Source organism: Macrobrachium nipponense, chromosome 45 (assembly GCF_015104395.2).
Source record: "Macrobrachium nipponense isolate FS-2020 chromosome 45, ASM1510439v2, whole genome shotgun sequence".
NCBI classification, from domain to species: domain Eukaryota; kingdom Metazoa; phylum Arthropoda; class Malacostraca; order Decapoda; family Palaemonidae; genus Macrobrachium; species Macrobrachium nipponense.
Window position 1 is genome coordinate 42,117,889 of NC_061105.1, and position 19,749 is coordinate 42,137,637.

The window sequence follows — 19,749 nt, forward strand, 5'->3', positions numbered from 1 at the left end:
GAAACTCGGTATTAATACAAAATAGTTCTGAGAGATAATTGTATTTCATGGCCTTGCCTCACCGTCGATCAAAGGATTAGGTTAATGTCAGGGAAGAGGATTAACAAGGGATTTATCTTAATGAAAGGTAATCTCTTTTGTCTACAGCAGAACGATTGTTAGTTGGCTATCAGCACTTCTTTTGATGCATGTTTTTTTTTTTTTTTTAGTTGTTTTCTCTGTGAACTGGTTTCCTTTTAAGTATTCACTTTTGAGGTGGATGACGATTACTTGATAGAACTTGAGATTATGGAATATGGAGAGCGTTGCCTTCTAGCTGAGAGTAAGGGAAGTAATTGTGAACCTTATCACATTATCACGTTGCGCCTGAGCCAAAATGCATATTAGCATTATATTAGCCATTTTACACTTAGCATGTATGTATTTATATCTATCTATCGATCTGTCTATCTATCGATACGACTTCTGAACAAACCGAAGCCATTTCATCAGAGTAGGCACAAAGTCCTCTCTTCCCAGAACTTGACACAAGAAGACGGAGGCATAATATGACTAAAGTTGCTCACCATAACTTTGAAATTAGAAAACAGTTTTGATAGGAGGTTGAGGGCGGGGGGGAGACTTACGTTAAGTCTAATCAGCGGCTAAAGTTCCCGGAAGCCTTTGATTAACCTGAGGTGGCCTGGTTGACATAACCTTTGTTTAACGAGAAGTTTCTTGTCATGGAAAGAAAGTTGTAATTATGACACCATTATACTCTTTTGGTGGGCTGACCCAAATATTGCTTAATGTTCATTTCTCTCGATAGATTGATATTCAGTGAGTTTCTGGTAAAACCGACTTCAGCCAGAGTTTTTACTGTATGATTTTACTCGATTTTTTGTTTCTCAGTCAAAATGATAGATAGCTGATTAGGATTAATTTTTATGTACCACCTCGAAATAGGTTCTGCGGAGGACCGAATCATCAATACTCATTTTGAAAGAAGTTAAGAAACTGTTTGACGTGAAGAGAGAGAGAGAGAGAGAGAGAGAGAGAGAGAGAGAGAGAGAGAGAGAGAGAGTGCTTACTCCTTTTTTCAGTTTTCTTTATTGATGATTTGGTCATCAAATACGTTAGAATTCAATTTTACCTTTGAGTCCATATTATGAAAATAATGAAATTTGAATTAAGTCTTGTGAAATAGATAATTTAAAGAAGGCACGGTTCCAAAATTCAGGCTAAATATATACACATTTACCTATACTTTATAGACATCCAACCCCCCCACTCCCCACCCCCCATCCCTCTCTCTTTTCCATCTTTCCTGACAAAGGACCTCCTCGATTGGGAGGACACGAAAAACTTTTTTTTTTTGTTTTTCATTAAAAGTTAAGAAGTATAACTTTGGTCGTTCAACCAATTTTGTTTTGTCCAAAGTTGAAAGATGACGATTCCTTCTAAGAGGCGGAGAGGTTTCTACAACAAAAGCTCGTTATTTTGCCTGCCTTTCCCATACAAATGTCTTTGAGCAAGTGAAGGCAAATGCCAAGAACGAAAGGTGAAACAAAGGCTTACCGACCACTTCGTTACTCCTCGTTGGATGAGTGGGTTGCCTGCTCGCCTACTGATTCAGTAGCAAGAGTTCGCGCCCCGCTCTCCAACGTGGAATCAGAAGAATTTATTTCTGGTGATTAGAAATTAATTTATCGATATCATGTGGTTTCGGATCCCACAATTAGCTGTAGGTCCCGTTGCTAAATAACCATTTGGTTCCTAGCCACGTCAAAATACTTAATCCTTCGGGCCAGCCCTAGGGGAGCTGTCAATTAGCTCAGTGGTCTGGTTAAACTAAGATATACTTCGTGCTATTTGCCCGTATCTGTACATTCATCAAGTTCTATATCTTACCGAATCAGTTATACATATGGTTGTATATATGCATATATACACATACATACCTACAAACACATACATACATACACACACTGTATTTAGTTTGGAACAGTTTTACGCATCTCATTAGACAGACGAAGGAGGCTCAGACTTCATTAGGCCCATTCCCATCGCTCATTTCGGGCATCTTTGACCGCCCCCCCCCCCCCCCCCCCCCTCACCCCGGTGGGGTTTCATTAGGGTAGATAAAAACAAACGCCGCTGTTGGTCCAATTGGTTCCCTTCATCCTTGCGATTTTTCCATAATTTGTAGTGCTCCCCGAACTCCATCATTCTCCCGAAAATGAAGTTACGCATATTTACTGAAATGCGTCAGCATTAAAGGTTAAAGTTTCAAGTTTGAAAATTACATTCTTGGAATGCCCCCCTACCCCCAACCCACCCCGCCCCCCATGGGGCAGCTGCTGTTCCACGTACCTCAGGTAATGAGCTTAATCGAGAAATGAGTGAAGGGATGTTTTACAGCGTCGCTTTCAACCTTCACTGCTTCCACTTTTAGCTATTCATCTTAAGCCTCTTTCTGCCTCCTTTCTTCAGTCCTGCTATCCGACCTCTCTAACAGCTACTTCTTAGTGCAACTGTGTGGTTTTCCTCAGGTTCCTCCTCTAGATCCCTCTTGTACTCTACTTCCTGGATCTCTATCTTGCTGTCCAACCACTCTGACTCACTGTATTCACTGTCACGAAGTGCTGAATGGCGAAAGTGGTCCCCAGCACTTGGCCCCGTAGGGGAGTAGTGCCTTCAGTACACCTCGTGCGGTACACTGTAGGCATCACTTATTCTTTGCAGCGTCCTTACGGTCCCTTGCTGCATCCACTTTCATTCCTTTTACTCTACCTCTGTTCAATATTCTCTTTCTTCCATTCTACTTTCCACCCTCTTCTGGCATTGTTTCATAGTGCAACTGCTTTGAGGTTTTCCTCCTGTTACACCTTTCAAACCTTCTCACTGCCAATTTTCGTTTCAGCGCTGAATGGCCTTAGTTGCCCCAGTGCTTGGCATTATGCCTAAAACCTGTAAGTCAAGTCCCAGTGCTTGGCTGGCAGCCTGAATCCCATAAAACCAATTAGTCATTTGTATGATGGCTGTATTTCTTCGATTTATGGATAATAAACTGAATGTCGGGGATTTGTTACCTTCGGTTTTACTGCTGTAGAGAACACAAACTCCTCTCTAAAACCTACTCTGCGAGAAACAGTTCATTTTAAACATAAAGATGAAGAGGCCGAAGCCTCGTGGATAGATGTATTCTCTCCCGAGAGATGAAGCATAATCCCCAAACATTTGTCGCTCTCGAACTATGAAACTAATTAGAGTTGCGATACTTCCCTTTCTTGCACACCCGGAAGCCCCCTAATGAACAGGTGATGTGATCTGTGGGTCTGAATAAGTTGCATCGCTGTGTAGTTCGATTCCTGCTTAACAAAATACAAAATAGATTCTGTAGATTACCAAGTTTTGTTCATTCACGTTTCACATTAGGCCTCTCTGAGGTATTGGCATAGTATTTGTGTTTGTCTGGATATTTTATACTTATTTTAATCAAAAAGGAACACTGTATATCTCTCTTTCCATTATTCAAGAGTATGCTTGCAAGCAGTATTCCCGTAAGAAAAACATAGAATAAAACCTGCCTGATTCTTTACTCAAACATGCTTTTGCAAGCAGTATTCACTTTCAGAAAACGTTTAAGTTAAAGGAAGAAAAATATTTTAATTACTTTATATACCGCGACGGCGGAAACAAGAGAAGACGCTCGGAAAAATTGTTGCAAGCAACAGCTCCAGTCTCTTCGCTCAGGAAGACGAAGAACAAAAGACGACGAACAGAAAGGAATAGAACAAAGAAACACCCACTTACGATTACTAACGATGTGTTTGTCGTCCACAGGACAAAGACTAATAATAACCAGACACGGAAAGCGGAAACTAGAATTTCATGTCCTAACTTTTTCTTTGTCTTGTGGCAAAGACTTTTCGCTTCTTAATAAAGACTCTCTCTCTCTCTCTCTCTCTCTCTCTCATTTAGGAATGTACAGGTTTTGTTCTTAGCAACCTCAGAAACACACTCTGTCGTATGTTTTGTCTCAAGACTCGAGCAAGTCGAAATTACTTCCGACAGGAAAGTTTTTTTTTTTTTTTTTTTTTTTTTTTTTTTAATTCCGTTGTTCCACGTTTCATTATTTATGTTATTTCGTGTCATGCAACTTTTTTTTCCCCTAAATCTCATGAGAAGCGTTTAGGAGTTTTTAGGTTCACTTCACTTTTTTTTTTTTTTTTTCATAAAGGAGTTTTATGAGATGCATTTTTCGAATGAATAAAATGCCTGCTATATTTGCGCAGAAGGCAGTGGGCAATTCTCCTTGACTGCCTTTCAGAAATGCGAAAAGTTTAACGTCCTCTTCAAAATTCATTTTCCTCATTTAATTTAAGTAATAGCAGACACAATACCATTTAATTTCATCTCCATGTTACACGACGTAAAGGATCCGTCATTTTTATGCTTAATTTTTCCTCGTAACATATCCCTGTTAACAAGATGAAAACAGGGACGGGGATGGTTGTGACTAATAATGATATTTTTATCAGCAGCCAAATTAGCTTATTCATCGCGTATTGGTAGTAGATATCATTGTACTTGACTCGGAAAGCTTCTTTTTTTTATCCTTAGTGGTTTTTTTTTATTCTTATTCACCCGTGAATTGAAGAAGCGATGACGCAACCAGTTAGTTACTCTCTTGAATAAGAAAAATGTGAAAATATAATAGCTGGAACTGGAAAAATAGTAAAGAGAGAGAGAGAGAGAGAGCGCATTTTCATCTGTTCAACAGAGAAAACAACTTACATAATAATTACAGCACTTGTTCAGAAAAAAAAAAAAAAAAAAAAACACCTAAGGGAAAGCATCGTCTCCCACTCATATATATAAATATCTGACCTAATTTACAAACTGGTCACCGACGCTTTTGCTTTCTAATCCAGGGATATACTTTATGTGCAGAGTTGTTGAAATGCTTTGTTTTTGAACTGGTACATTTAATTACTATTATGCCTTATAACTATTATTATAACTATAACTATTATCGATACCACTGCTGCTATACTACTAATACTAATGATATTAGTAATAATAATGATAATAACATCGATAATTCTGTTTATATTTATCTTTAGCTAATGAAGTGAATTTTCTTTTTATTATGTGTAGTTCACTACTTTTCTTTCCGTATTATAATAATCTTATTAATTCATGGACTTTCTCTTTTTTACTACAGCTTCCTGGAATAAAAGGGGTGCTTTCATTATTTTCTTAAGAAATTATCTAATTACCTTTTACTATTATCATTATTATTATTAGTTTTTCAAATTTTCATTGACCACGCTAGACTGCAGTGATTTCTCATTCCTATTAAATTAATAATATCAAATTTTTCTAGATATTGTCGTTTTTCGTATACACACTTGTGTTTCTTCATTTTTTTTATTACTAACTTACTTCAATAATCTATCTCTCTCTCTCATGCTTTTTTTATAGTAACATACATGATGATTATCTCTCTCTTTCCCTGTTATGTCTTTTTTGAATAACGTTCTTAATGAGTCAATCTACGGTGATAAGAATGATGCATTTCCAGATATTCAGTAAGGCATATAGCATTCTCTCTCTCTCTCATCTTTTCCTAGTAACATAATTGATGATTATCTTTCTTTTTCCCTTATGTTTTTTCTAATAACGTTCATAATGATTCCTCTCTCTCTCTCGCTCTCTCAGCTTTTTCCATACAGAAGGATAAAATTTTTCATCTTTTCTATATTTCTTTTGTTATCTTTATAAATTGTTTTTTTCCTAATATCATAAATGACTCTCTATCTCTCTCTCTCCCATCTGGGTATTAAGGCGGCTTTGACGCAGTGGCAAAACATTAATGCTCGAATGCTCACTTACAGTAAAGAATATGAGGGAAAGTTGTCTTAATTCATTTAAAGTTTTATCAAGAACTGGCGATTTCATTAATGCATACATGCATCAGTAATGTATACTTGCATACATTATTCGATAGAGTTTCTATGTATACTGGACAGACCCATTTCCGAGCATGAATGAAGACTCATCTCTTCCTCTCTTGGCCATGAAATGAGAATATTTGCTTTCGAGCAGAAAGTTGCGGTCATTTGCTGCTTTAAGAGGAATCGGCGGTTCCTGCACCCGTTACGCAAATGAGGAATGGGTTGTCAGAGATCTGAGGCCTTTTGGGAATATCTCGATATTTTGCTTCTTTCTGTTTGATGGGATTGATAGTGATGGTGACGTGATAATACTGGTCGTAGTGTGGGGGACGTTGAAAATGATAATGATAATATATTGTTATCAGCGTTATTGGAGACTTTATTCATAAGTGTTTGGAATGATCCGTTAATGAAAGGCTTAGTGTATATATATATATATATATATATATATATATATATATATATATATATATATATATATTATATATATATATATATTTATATATGTGTGTGTGTGTGTTTGTTTGTGTGTGTGTGGTTTTGTTTGTGTGTGTGTGTGTGTGTATGTAGCATATGTATACGTATGTATATGCGTTTTGAACTCTCTCTCTCTCTCTCTCAGTTTAAGCCTTTCATTAACTGATCACACCAAATATTTATTGAATAAGTCTCCAATAACACTGATAACAATAATAACAATTATATATTATCATTATCATTTTCAACGTCCTCAACATTACGACCAGTATTATTACGTCACCTTCACTATCATAAACACCAATTTAGGTCAAAACATTATTTATCACTCATGCAAATGTCTGATGAAAGGCGTTTGGGTTCGAAAAACCCGAAGATAAGTGGCGGAGACTCAGTGCACCTATTAAATGAGGATGGTAATTCACTGAAGAGTTTAAGTATTTTTAAAGGATAGCAGGATACCTACTGCCTTTGGGTTGAGAATAATAATGCCGCTTAGTTTTAGCGTTACTGGAAAATATGAGATCTAGTTAAGAGTGATGTACTGTCGAGTACGAAAAGTTCCGAAAATACGGAACCTTCGACAGTGGCTGAATTTACCTGACCTCTGGGAATTTGACGAGCATTAAAGAAACGACTGCAGTTTATCTCAAGGTCAAACAGCCTCTTCAGTTACTATTGACAGGTTGATAAAAATCCTAAGGGTAAATTTACCATCGAAACAATCGGCAATAATGAAAACAGTGGGGGGGGGTTTTTTTTTTTTTTTATTATTTTTTATCATTACTGGTATTTGATTAAAAGCGCAATGAAACGTGTTATTTGTGAAAAAACTAATTTATTCCCGATCATTTATGTATGGTTATCGCTCATAATTATTTAGGTCTTCCGATGAGATGTTATTAACCAGCCCAGAAAAGTAGTTAGATTTTTTAATGATGATAGTATGATTAGCTTCAGCTATACTACTACTACTACTACTACTACTACTACTACTACTAATAATAATAATAATAATAATAATAATAATAATAATAATAATAATATAACGACTAATCTTGACAAAGGCAAACGAATACATCATATATAATTCCCTTAGTGAAAAACTTGTTCACGTGAATGAATTTCTCATATGAGCATTTATTGACAACCTCAACATTCCCAAAACGAGACCACGTGTAAAAACATATTCTAAACAGTGTCCATGTTTTAAGAAAGTAACCATTACGTACTGATCTGTGTATGAAAATGGCCACTTCAAAGAATTTTTCTTCTACTCCATCAAAGTTCCTACAATATCTGTTACATACTGTTTAAGAAATGGAGGAACTGGATACAGGACTTCGCCAGTTCAGGCATACCAAAATCTCAGATAGTGGGGTTAACAGGAGTTGCATGACATAGGCCTACAAAAGTTTCAAATAGTGCCGCTAACAGGAGTTTTATGACATAGGCCTACCTAATGCTACTGAATTCAGGGCCCAATGAAACTCTTAATCGTTTCTGTCTGGTAGGCCTAAAAGCTTCACCAGGAGAATCAGTTTCCTTTCCATCGTGTTTATATTTTATGGGTCTAACTGTAGACAGAGACAACAGAAAGGAGATCTTCGACAAAATGTGACTTTTCTATAATTCATTTGATTATCCTCTCCGTAAAATTAGGCCTATGAAGGTGATGGGCAGTTATAGATCCATTTGGTGGGGGGTGGGGGCGGTCAAGGGAAAACTGAGAGAGAGAGGTAGAAAGATGCTTATGAATTAGAAATAATAGAGAAAGAGAGCGAGAGAGCGAGGGATGATATTAGACGGCTGGAATAATGGCAGCTCATTTTAATATTAAGAGAAAAATGACGTTTGAAACACCAAGTTGAATATATTAGCGTTATTTGTGCACTTTTAAACTTGATGATGCTCATGACCTCTGCATTACGATCTACACCAGTTTCAGATCAGTCGTTTGATTCTGCAAAGAATTGATTTGCCAGCAATGTTGCTCAATGAGAGTTTTCTTCGAAAGTGACGAGAAGTTAATGAAAACGAGACGCTATTTCAGGGGAAACAAAATAATTTGAACATTGCTTCTTACCGTTTCTGAGGTGTATTCGTGTAAAGCCTGGTTCTCAGAGGCATGCACGATGGAAAATCGAAACGAGTATGGTTTCAGTCACTATCGTTTTTGTTTGTTTCAGTCAATATCAACAGCCTATTTTAACGTCAACCGCCAGAATGGTGTCTTGTGGAACGGCAAGCCACAAACGTAATGTCAAATGTAGTTATCTCGTTTTAGGTTATATACTATCACAAAAAAAAAAAAATACCGAGTGTAGGTTAATGTTCTTTTTATTTTGTATTTATTTAGTATATTATAATTATTTCATTACTATTGGTAAATTTTTTATTTTTTTTGGTGCAGGACTAAATTGTAAGACGTAAATAACATTCATTTGATCATGCTGGTGCTGGTGCTATCCTAAGTTGTAGGCGCGATGCCGTCGGTGAAAACGTTGCTGTCTCAGTTTGGACATACTTCTGTGGTCAGGTTGCAACTCTTCAACCTCTCATTAACGATATAATAACGTGTGGAGGAAAAGAAACTATTAGCATGAAAAAGGAGACAAAAAAAGCCTCTTCTGAGAACATACCGGGTTACCCATAGTGAGAAAACCAGCCACCAAAGAGTATAGGCCTAGTGGTTACTCAGAAGTTTGTGTTCCTAAAATCGATGGTAAGTGTGGTTCATTTGTCTTTATATATATTTTTATCGTTTTTGTCGTTTTCATTGTTATAAATCGGTTGTGTGACTTTCGGGCGTGGTCAGTATTATATACCGCTGGCTTAGCCTACTGAACAAGGCAGCCATGTTTACTAATGCCCACTTCGATCTAGCTGCAGACTTGCACTGCAAGTACAGGGCTAAAGGTGCTAACAAACTTATTCCTATCTTGAAATCAGGATATGGAGACTTGTGAAAGGTTTCATATTGGAATCATATTATCCATTACAGATCCAGCAGGATATTGCATTTCGTTATAGCTAGTGAACAACGCGTTTTAAAAGGACCGTCCCGTGCCTTCCTCTCTATCAAGGCATATCTGGGTAAATCGTTACTTGAAATGTAAGCCATAATATCGTACAGGCCCGTACCTAGAATTTTTTTTTTTTTTTTTTTTTTATGGAGGGGGAAGGGGAAGGGGCATTTTTTCCAAAACGACCTTTTCTTCTTTAAATGTCATTGCATTTATAGGTATATACAAGATGAAATACTTGACAATGTTATTTTTTTAGTTATATTGAGAAAGAAAAATCGGGTACCTATGCGGTCTATGCCCTTCTACCCGATTAGAGTGTTATTCAAAGTACTGACTTTGGTTAACAGAATTTTACTTAATGTTGAAAGTTTGCACGAAAATTCAAGAAAATTTCTTCTGTTTTATTGATGATTCATTTATTATGTTAACGATAACATGCATATTTTATTTTAGTTGTTGTTATGTTAATACTTTGACTTAAAAAAAAAATATATATTTATTTATTATTTGTAAGTACAGAAAAGGAAAGTCAGAAAATATAGATTCCAGAAATTGGTATGGACTTGCCGTAACTATATTGGAATCCATTATTGAAGATGCTGTGTAGATAGTAGTGTTAAAAATAATGAAGATACGATAGGAGTGTGATATAAGTGAAGATTAAAAAAAAAAAAAAAGTAGAGAACTGCAGGGAAGGTCAACGATACCTCACTTGTTTCTTCGAAGTACATAGTAAGCCGTTTACCACGGATTGTTATTTGCCGTAAAAGCTTTCTATAACTCTATTTCACTCTGTCGGTTTGTATTTTAAATAATCGAAAATATTCGAAATTGAGACTAGTTATGTTGAGGTGGATATTAATGGCTGACAGGTTATTTTGCTTCCTGTGAATTCTCTAGAGGAATTCAGTTTGACTTCTTTAGGTTTGCGTTCTGGAAGTAAATGATCCAGTGGTCTTTTATTCAGGGGCACGGAGGCTGTGAGAAAACCCAATTCTGGAAAGTAAAGGAGAAACATACGTGGGTCACAGTAACGGTGTTGTCTGATCTTCACAGTTGAATGAGGCCTTTCGTGGTTTGCTGGGTGTTACGACCACCTATATATACTATTTTTCACGATGTTTTTCAGTTGATAATCTATATATTAAAGTTACTCTCATTAACGTTTCCGCCCCAGTCCATCTCTTAGAAAACCAGCGCATAGGCCTAAGCAGTGTTACTGACTTTGTGCCATAACGAAGCTCTCACTGCTTTCTATGACTATAGGCCTAGTGATAGCCATCATAGACCTAATCTTGGGCCCATCTTTCAGTTACTTTGGGTCTTTGTGAAATAGGAAGTAATCAATACTAGGTTTCGATCAATTAAGAAGCCTAAGGTTAGGCCTATGGTTTATCCCCGTTTGGTCAAGGGCATTTGCACAGAAGGATTTCGTTTAAGAATATCGAGACATAATTGTCATGTCTCATTAGACAGTTCTTCAGTTTTTTATCTCATTTAGTGGAATAAAGTACTTTAGCAAATAAGGAATCAATATTTATTTAATTTAATTAATAGGGACTGTATTGACGCTTGTTATTGGAAGTTTTAGCTTTTTTTAATTCGGTTTTCTCGAATAATTCTTACCCATTTCCTCATTTTATTTTCAGAGGGACTAGCAAGATATTCTGATAAAAAAGAGAGAACGATAAAAGACGCCCTATGAGGGGCGAGTTGAGAGAATCCACGCAGAGATGAGTAGACTCACTTAATCATTTCATCACGACCAACGTCAGAGCTATGGCTGGATGTGATACCACACTCAATCAGGTCGGTCATCTTTCTTGTCTTTTCAGTGACTCCTAATTCACAATCTGCAACTTTTGTTTCCTCATTCCGTATTCTGTAAAACATTCCAGTTATAGCAGATTCACATCAACCGTGCATTTGATGACTAGGGCAGTCCCTTACGACGCTCCTGATTGGCTGTTGATATGCCAGTCACAGGGCTGGAAACTCTCAGTCTCTCGAGAGTTCACATGGGTAGGATCTATGTTCCACATCTCCTGAGGGATACCTCTTTCAAAAGTACCTCTCAGAAGAGGTGGAATATACATCCTGCCTATGTGAACTCTCTCGAGAGATTAAGAGTTTCCAGCCCTGTGATTGCCTTATCAACAGCCAATCAGGAGCGTCGTAAGGGACTGCCCTAGGCATCAAATGCACGGTTGATGTGAATCTGCTATAGTACACGAGGTGCCCTTTCATTTTAAGCTGAGATAATTTCTGCGGATATTTTCATCTCTTTTGTTTCGTCATTATTGAATCTACTAAAAAAAATAGTGATGTCATTCATGTGCAAAGTTAATCAGATTATCCCAACATCTCTTGTTATTCGTAAAAACACCAATAGTTATCATTATTATTATCATCGTTGCATATGCCACTTACACGATTTGTATTGAAGCGTGAACTGCTGGTAATTCTAATTAGGTATAACAACTAGGGCAACAGTGAAACTCTCCGTAGGGGGTTAGTGCCGTCAGTGGACCTCATGCGGTGCACTGTATGCATTACTTAAGGTTCTTTGCAGCGTCCCTTCGCCCCCTTGCTGCAACCTCTCTTGTTCCTTTTACTGTACCTCCTTTCATATTCTCTTTCTTCATCTTACTTTCCACCCTCTCCTAACACTTGATTCATAATGCAACTGCGAAGTTGTCTTCCTGTTCCACCTTTCAAACCTTTTACTGTCAATTTACATTTCAGCGCTGAATGACCTCATAGGTCCCAGTGTTTGGCCTTTGGCCTAAGTTCTTTATTCAACTCTTTATTCAACAGTGAAACTAACATCTGATTTGTTATACTTTTATCTGAAGTATTGGATGCTGTACTAATGAGCAGGACTTGCTCAAAAAGGGAAAGAGAGAGGAAGAGTTATGTAATGGCAGGGAGGAAAATACTTTGTCATTTAATTTCCGTAAGGGAACCGCTGTGCCAAACGAGGGTATGTGGATGGTAACGTGGTTAAAGGTAATGGGCTCGCAACCTCATCCCAAAAGGAAATTATGTGGAAAAATACATTTTATATATATATATATATATATATATATATATATATATATATATATATCATATATATATATATATATATATATATATATAATTCTGTGTGCGTGCGTGCGTGTGCAGGCACATTTAATCCAAGCAATGTTGGTCCTCGAAGCACTTGAATTCCCCGTCTACTTAATCGACCCCGAAGTTTCTTTCTTAATGAAGGACATCAAATGTTTCGGGTCGCGAGGTTTAATTGTTCTTCTTCCCGTAAGAGTTTTCTGGACAATTTCCTTGTGATCGAGAAGAAAGTGGTGATTCTCATTTCTGTCGTGACGCAAGTGATGGTCCTCGATTTAAAACGAGCGGAAAATAACGATTCTTCGTTGGAGCGACATCAGATTTATTTGAGTTTAGGCAAATGGGAAGCATGTAATGGAGATTGAAGATGGAAAATAAGCATTTATGTGTTTGAGTTTTTCGCGAAACTTTTTTCTATTTTTTCTTAAGCTTAATGGGCATACTTAATGTTTTAATTGGCTTTATTGGTAGTGTTCCAGTTTTGTTTCTGTTTGTGCTGTGAGTGGACGCTAATTGTCAGAAATAGAACTATAGAAAGCATTTTACTCCTCACCTGGATCTATGGCGATTTATCCCCTCGTGAGTCGAAGCCGTCCACTCATAGATAAAAAAAAATAATTTTCTAAATAGATTAACCACAGAAATTCATTGTAACATGTAATAAATTTCAAGTAAATCGTCTGAAATATTCATTTCAAAATATCAGTCTGTCTCTCATTATCTAGCCCGTCTCTTTGTCTATTAGTCTGCGTGCTAGTGTTTATACAGCACTGTTACGTTGTGAAGGCTATAATTAAACAGGGAATTGATTTGCTTAGTAACAGCAAGGCTGCGTGATTATGCTAATGAGATTGAAAGGTATTGTTTCGGTACAGGAAATCCTTTAATTGCCCATTGCTGAAAGTCTCTCTTGCAATTTTTGAGAATTTAAAATTGGCGTTCCAAAAATATATTTCTCTTTCGAAACATATCCTGGATTTGTGGCGTCCGTGCTTCGTTGTCAGTGGAACAAAAGGGAACCAAAGTCGTTATGACCCAAATCCTAGTGAATCTGACCCCGGGAAGTGCAACTGAAATGAACATGCTGTAAATTACGTTGTGGAAAGGTTAAAAAAAAAAAAAAAAAAAAAAATTAAATCCCGGAAACAAGTGAATGACTCTCAACATTTATTTATTTTATTGTTTTATTTTCAATGTGTAGCATAATCTGGAGATCTCTCCTGCTTTCTGTCTCTTGGGGGACGAAAGGCGATTTGTGCAGACTTTAATGAGTTTTTCTCTCGAGATTGTTTTTCCTTTTTTTTTCTTTTTTTTACATCTTAAGCTGCTTTGCGAAAATCCGTGAAAGAAACTTAGATTGTTGGGATTTAATCTTTCTTGGAAGAGAGAGAGAGAGAGAGGAAGGAGAAAGTTTCTTACAACATAAATGTCTTTTTTTTTTTTTTTTTTTTTTTTCCATCGTCACTTATGGAAAGAAGTAAAAAGACTATTAACTTCGCTAAAAACGTTCTGTCTGATGGAAAATTTTGAAATGAGAAAACATTTTTCTGGTTTATAATGAGAAATGATAAACAATTACTATCTATAAGAGATGAATAAATAAGGCAAATGAACCATAATTAATCCGAAGTTTCTCTCTCTCTCTCTCTCTCTCTCTCTCTCTCTCTCTCTCTCTCTCTCTCTCTCTCTCTCTCTCGCTCTTTCGGTGATGTTGACGTTCAAAACCCTTTTTTCATAACTGTGCTTATGATATTTTTTTACTACTCGAGTAAAAATTACTCTGTACAATTTGAGCAATTTCTAGATGTTCATGTTTTTTTATGTCGAAAGTTGAATAATTTGCAACAAACCTTATGCCACGACACCCAGAAAAACAGTAGCAAAATATCATTTTGTCCTTCCCTAAAATAACCACAAGAAACGAGGCTCCATTTTTCAATAAGCTTCATCACTTCTCGAAGCGTTTGTTAGTCTGAAGTTGCCTTGAAGGTTGGAGACGATGATCTCATTGAAAACGTTTCTGGGGGAAAACGTTTTTGAAATCTGCCGTCATTTGGGGGGATTCAAGTGCGACGTTGAGGCATTGGATCGGCTTCGGTCAAGTGACTGCAAAACACGATCATTTTTCGTGTGTGGGGGGCGGGGAGAATTCCTCCTCCTCTCCTTTTCTTTCTTCTTTTTTCTCTCTTTTTGAGGACATGGAATCGGGTCATATCCTTTATTCTGGATTATCCTCTCTCTTACAGGAAGAAAGGAAGCAGTTGTCTTCATTCTTAACTTCTGACTTTTTGCCTCCACCAGGAAAAAGGGGGAAAGGATTCTGTCCTTTCCTCGTGTCTCTGTCAGTCTTGTCCTTGAGGCCGGAAGGAGGTATAAGAGGATCATTTTTGACATTGTGTGAGCTTCCGTATCCTGTTCTGTCTATGATAGAAGAGACTAGAAATGACACTTCACCTTTGTTAAGAACACCTGGAGGGGTGTAAAGGAATACAAGAACAATAATACTTACTGATATAGTATGTAACTGTAGAAATACGTGTAAGTAAGAGGTAAATGGCTAGTGCATCAATAACAATGTTTTACATAGGCCTAAATCTTCCGTGCGCTGGATAATTGTTTTCCTAATGTAATTTCGATATGTGATCGAAGTGTATCTCATCAACATCATCCCGTACTGACGTTCCTTTAAAAGCAACTGATGAATAATTAATGTTTTGGATTAAGGTCGACTCAAAGTCGTATTAATTCAGGTGACTCTCCAATTTGTATGATGAGAGACGAAGGCAGATATTGTAATGGGTCCCCGGAATCAAGTACAAAAGCGCAGGGTTTGCATTTTAGGGGGTCAGTTGGAACTATTATTTCATTTGTGACGTTATATATATCCTTTATGAATATTCTTATATATGTTTTCCACTTATCATTGCCGTTTCTAACCTTTTGGTGTTTTTTTTTTTTTTTTTTTTTTTTCTCGTTTTCGTTTTTAAGACTTGTCTGCACAGTTGTCATACAGTTTCTTTTTTCTCTGAACCAACTTACTGAAATTTCTTGTGTCATTTCTGTGACGGCATTCGAATGGTTACCATTTACCTCCATTATGAAGGGTTACCCATTTACCTCCATTATTCTGCCACGGGATATTCTTACTTCAACATAGTTAGGAGTTGAAATTGAGGGCCTTTTCGTAATAAATGACCGCAGTTAATTGTATTTGCAATACAGGAAGCACATGTCCTCTACAGAGCAAATAATTCGAAAGTCTGAATCTACCTAATATTATGCTAGAAGTTCCCTCAAGTTAAATCACGGTAGTTTACTTACATCATAGAAGCATTGGTTTATCTTTAGTTTGATTAATCATATCGTTATATATTTAATGTTTTACTCTCATTTTGACTCTTTCATTGGTCTCTCTCACTAATATTTTTTTTTTAATTTCGCTTTCACTAATACTTTTTCTTTAATGTTTACCCCTCCACTTCCCCATTAACAAAATCACGAGAGCAGTAACTTTCCATTGTTTTTCTCGACGAGACAAACTTTCACCTGAGAGTTTTCCTCCAGAGAACTCCAGTGCCTAATGGTTCTGGACTTTCCATTGCGACCCCAGTGGCCTTCGCCAACACACTAAATGCTGCTTTTCTTCGGTATGTTGGAACGGGAATTCTGGAATTTAGGGCATTGCCAGAAATATATATATTTTCTCAAACCAAGACTTGTTTTTATCTCTCTCTCTCTCTCTCTCCTCTCTCTCTCTCTCTCCTCTCTCTCTTTCTCTCTCTCTCTCTCGGGTCTCTCTCTCTCTTCTCTCTCTCTCTACTCTCTCTCTCTCTCACCACGCATATCACAGACACACGTACCTCTCATTACTTTCCTTGGATGCAATCATTACCAAAATGTTTTTAACCTTTCACCTGTGAAAAAGCAAAAAAAACAAAACAATATCTGTTCAAAGAACTTAGCAAGATACCTTTCTTTCGTCGTAAATTCAAGTAAAGAAAGGCAAAGAATCCTGTGAAATTAGAAAACGAACCAAAAGCTTTAAAAAAATATATATATATATATTCGAGCGTCCCTACTCCTCTCTCTCCTCAAATTGTTCAGTTGGCGAGAGATGAGACGAAAAATTTTTCATTGACGACGTCGTCCCTCACAATTAGAACATTTCTATTGCTATTTTGTTCACAGGACTCTCTAATATTAGTTATCTTACTGAAGAGCAAATGTATCTTTTGGTTCAGGTGAGATTCCTCGGTTTTCGCTTCCGAGAAAGAGAATTGTTTAAGTAAAACAGAAATCTTTTGGTTTTCTTCATTTAGATATTTTCTCGTTGTTTATAATTACTCCCGTTTATTCAGTGCCATGTGACCCTTGCGATATAGGGATAAACAGAGTTCAGAAGGACCGTTTATGAATCTGTTTTTTTTTTTTTTTTTTTATCATATCATATGTAGTATCGTAATATACAGATATGCTCTCTGTTACAAGACATTATATCTCGGCTGCATTGAACTTTGCGCTATCTATAAAAAGTACCTTCCTTTTTAAATGATTAAGGTAATTCGTATTAAAAATCAAGAAAGCAATAGATACGCTGTAATATAAATGTTATACTGTATAACTTAGGTTCTTGACGTAATAAGACAAAATGTCCCCCAGGGAAATTTAGATTATTTCTACATTTGTGTAAAGGTTAAAGAATGAAATACAGAGTCAGCAAACTGCAAGAAATGATATATTTAATTTAGGAAGTAAATAGGTCTGAATGAATGATTGGATTATCGTATATTCCATGAACACTCTCTCTCTCTCTCTCTCTCTCTCTCTCTCTCTCTCTCTCTCTCTCTCTCTCTCTCCTCTCTCTCTCTCTCTCTCTCTTTCTCTCTCTCTCTCTTTAGTTACTGCTTTCTTGCGCAAATCTCATGTCTTAAAATCTTATATTTTCCAATATAACCTAATTAAAAATAACTAAAATAATTCGTTCCCAATGACTAACAAGGCGACAAAGAAGGAGCATTTTCATTTGCAAGAAGTCTTCAGATCCAATCGAATGATCCCCTCAAATATTCCCTCATTTGCATGAGGCTCAGTTTTTAAGCGAGAGAGTTTTAGGACTAATGAATGCACTTGCCGCTTCACATTATGGGAGACGAGTTTTGAGCGGGACATGTTAGCAAAGGAGCTCTTTATGCTAATTGCTTGGTTTGAAGCCCTTTGTGTCTGCTAGCTCTGTCTGGTGAGCGATATGACACTGAGGACGCGCTTAGTTTCCCGATTCCCACGACTTTTCAAGGGAAAGTAGTTTAGATCTAGAGATTTAAATATTTCATTTTCAAAATGAATTGAAATTTAAATCTGAGAAAGCAGAAAATAAAATACTTGAATAGTATTGAAAATTAAATTTACGGAAACATATAATACTTGAATAGTATGATATGGATTTTCAGAGTAACTGTGTCCGATTCATAAGAAATAATGGATGGCGAAATCAAACCGTCGAAACGTGGATATGAAGATGGAGACGTTTTCTCTTGACGAAGTGCAATACGGTTTCTGATATCTGAGTTGAGAGAGAGAGAGAGAGAGAGAGAGAGAGAGAGAGAGAGAGAGAGAGAGAGAGAGAGAGAGAGAGAGAGAGCAAGGCTATAGAAGAATGAAGGATACACAGACAAGTCTCTTGGATGAGTGTGATACTTTATTCAGCAGAACAAATGGTAAAGGGAATATTCACTTCAGGTGTCTTTTAAAAATAAATAACAGGAAGATTTAATTTTTTTTTTCCAAAAAACACAAGTTTGAAATTTCAGTGGTAAACAAATCGCCATAATGTTTGTTAAGAACATAAATTAGGGAAGACTATTCAGATTTATTACCAGCCTGTAAATACAACGGGAAATTAAGGCATAATTTTTCAAACAAATTTGATGTCAAGAGAATAGATTTTAAACAAATTTTATACTAACTGAAAGAATATGTTAACCTTCAGAGAGACATAGGGAACAGAATTACAATACACTTCACACGCTTTCTCTCTCTCTTCTGTCTTCATGTGAAACCCCCAAAAAGTTGTTACGAATATCATGCTGGAAAGACGTCAGAATTTATCTTTTATAGTTCGATGCATCTGCCACATTGTCAAATAAGTAATAGAGTGACTCGAACATGAAGCAGATTACTTTACGTGTAGGGACGTATTATATCTTCTCTCGACAATATTTTGCTCCGTGGGAGCGATTTCCTTCTCATGAATATTAAATGATACTTTTGTATAAGCTACACTTCCCTTCTCACTGGTTCGCCCTGTACATTTCTTATGGGTCGCTTACGTCATCACTGGGAGGGAGAAAAACCTTTGATCCTTTGCCCTTTCCTACCTGCTGACATGACCTCTCTCTCTCTTCTCTCTCTCTCTCTCTCTCTCTCTCTCTCTCTCTCTCTATACGGAACTGCAAACCAATGCCTGCCAATTTGGTGACTGTCACGATGCACAGCAGCGAGAATGGTTTGGGCTTATCTCCATTATCCTCCTGGAATAGACTCGCGATTGTCAGTATCCTACGACGTAAGGGGCTAATCCGCCATTTTCGTTCATATCCTCCCACAAGGGATCCACAACTCCCTGCTAGACTACTTGGAAGACCATAGTGGCAGACAGGTGCAGGCTGACTAACGTTTAGTAATTGTGGAAGCATATGAAAAATGCTCCGTAGGGGGTAATGCCGTCAGTGGACCTTGTGTGGTGCACTGTAGGCATTACTTAAGGTTCCAAATTTGCAACGTGCCTTCGGCCCCCTAACTGCAACCACTTTCGTTCCTTTTACTGTGCTTCCTTTCATATTCTCTTTCTTCATCTTAATTTCCACCCGCTCCTAACACTTGATTCAAAGTGCAGCTGCTTTGAGGTTTTCCTCCTGTTACACCTTTCAAACCTTTTACTGCCAATTTCCATTTCAGTGCTGAATGACCTCATAGGTCCCAGGCTTGGCTTTTGGTCTAAATTTTATATTCAACTCAAGTCAACTCAACTCGTATGAAAAATGATTTGATAGAATAGCAGATAAACAAAAGTCATTCGTTTGATTGAAGAAATACCATGAGAGTCATATGAGAAATACAAATAATATGCATTTTTTAGATATTTTTCTCAGAGTTTTAACATTAATGCCGTTTTTTTCAATTTGTTGGTAATT